This window comes from Triticum urartu, chromosome 5A (genome assembly GCF_056163025.1).
Source record: "Triticum urartu cultivar PI428250 chromosome 5A, HENAU_Tu73, whole genome shotgun sequence".
Taxonomy (NCBI): Eukaryota; Viridiplantae; Streptophyta; class Magnoliopsida; order Poales; family Poaceae; genus Triticum; species Triticum urartu.
The window spans coordinates 655,597,996-655,600,225 of NC_141877.1; the positions used below are offsets into that span (position 1 = coordinate 655,597,996).

Here is a 2,230-nt window from a genome sequence, read left to right on the forward strand (position 1 = left end):
AGATGGCCCCCTTTGAAAGAAAAGGGAGCCGGTCCCCACACATCGGAATGAACTAAATCAAAAGGGCGTTGAGACACTGACTCGCTTGTAGGATAAGGTAACTTAACCTGTTTACCAAGCCTACAACCCTGACACTGCAAAGAGACATCTCCTGAGACAGGCCCCAGAAGACCACGACGAACTAAAGACGATAGCCGAGAACCACAAAGGTGACCAAGGCGATGATGCCACTGCTGGAAGGAGCTGGTAGCAGAAGCGGCGATGGCAGATGAACTGGCGAGTGTAGTGGCAGCGGAAGGAACATGAAGCCAGTCTAACTCTCAAAGCCCCTGGGAGTCAAGGCGGCGAGGGCCAGCTCCAACCAAAGCCTTCGTGTGACGATCCTGGACAGTGCAAGAATCAACGTCAAGAATGACGCGACAACCAGAATCAGTAAGCTGACTTGCAGAAAATAAGTTCATGGTAAGGCGAGGAACATAAGAAACATCTGAAACATGAAATGAAGAAGTGGAAAGAATGCCTCGACTAGCAACAGGTAGAGGAGTACCATCAGCAGTAAGAACATTAATAGGAAAATCGAGAGATCTAAGAGAGGACAAGACAGATGAATCAGAAGACATATGAAATGAAGCTCCAGAATCCAGAACCCATGGGGATGTACCAGACTGTGTAGATGGTGGTCGCTCAACACTAGAAGCACCAGTCACAGAGCCTGCAGTACCCATCGAAGAACCTGAAGCAGCAAGTAGACGCTTAAGCTTCATAATATCCTGCTCAGTCAAGGAGACAGTAGACGACGTCGAGGAAGAAGCGCGAGTCCCAGTAGAAGAATTGCGCTCCCTATTACGCATATCACGCTTCTTCTTGAAGCAATCAGATTCGGGGTGACCATCCCTGTTGCAGTACCCACAATGAGTATGAGGACGAGAGAGGCCCTCACGAGTGCGGCTCTCACTACCAGAAGGAGTGGGTAGTAGCGGCGGAGCACTCGAGCGAGAAGGTACTGGTGGAGCAGCAGCTTGAGCAGCAAGCACAGATGGAACTTGAAGCAGACCGGCACCACGGAGGCGAGTCTCCTCAGCACGAAGCTCAGAAAGCACCTCAGAAATAGGAACACGGCCACGAGCAAACAACTGAGCACGCCGAGGCTCAAACTCCCCACGGAGCCGCGACAGAAACTCATAGACACGCTGAAACTCCAAGTCGGACCTCACAGTCTGGCAACAAGCGCAAGTGCCACAAACAGCAGTGCGAAGGGAGTCAAGCTGGCGCCAGATAGCAGAACTCTGAGTGTAGAACTCATCAATAGTGGAGTCTCCCTGCTGAAGAGCATGCTCCTGACGTACCACAGACAAGTAGAGAGCATCACCAAAGGGCTAATAGCGCTGACGAAGATGAGTCCACATCTCAAACACAGTGCTGAGACCCATAAACTCAGAAGCAAACTGTGGTAGAACACTGGCAGTGAGGACAACAGCTGCACGAGCATCATCATCACACCACTAAGTGTAAGCAGCCAGATCATCACGATAAACGGAAAGAGCATCCGAATAAACCACGACCTGCTGGTCATAAGCAGCAACCGCATCATCAGCAGCAACTCGGGCTGCAGCCCTATCATCATCAGAAGCATTTGCGGCAAGATCCGGTGGAGGCGGCGGTGGGATAGGAGCCACAGGAGGAACCAGGCGCTGAGGACAAGGAACCTCGCCGGAAAGAACTCCCCAGAGACGAAGGCCACGCATGTGAATGCGCATAAAAGCAGCAAACTCAGCATAGTTAGCCCCATCAAAAATCACCGGGCAGCGCAGAATGGCGACATAGCCCAATGAGGTCGAAGACATGGTGCGCTCTATGTACCTCTTTTTTTTAACCTTTTCTCTCTTTTTCTTTTTTTTAATCAATCCACACAATCGATCGATGAATCCAGAGTAAGTCAAACGACAGAAGCAGCGGCCGCAGCACTCGTACACCAGAATCAGAGGAGCAAAGTTGCGGCGACCCGACCTGGGTGAGCCAAAAGGCCAGCGGCGGTGGCCGGACCAGAGCGCCAGTCAGAGACGCGAAGGCGGCGGCCGGACCCGAGCGCCAGTCAGAGACGTGGCGACGACTGCCGGACCTCGAGCACCAGCCCGAGACGCGGAGGCGGCGGCCAGACCCGAGCGTCAGTCAGAGACGCAGCGGCGGTGGCGGCCGGACCCGAGCGCCAGTCAGAGACGTGGCGACGACT

At 53.4% G+C, this 2,230-nt stretch overlaps 1 pseudogene; it reads right to left on the reverse strand.

Annotated features, from left to right (window-relative positions):
* Positions 1-320: 320 nt before the first annotated feature.
* LOC147973812 (uncharacterized) lies at positions 321-1,844 on the reverse strand (annotated as a pseudogene).
* Between the last annotated feature and the right edge of the window lie 386 nt (positions 1,845-2,230).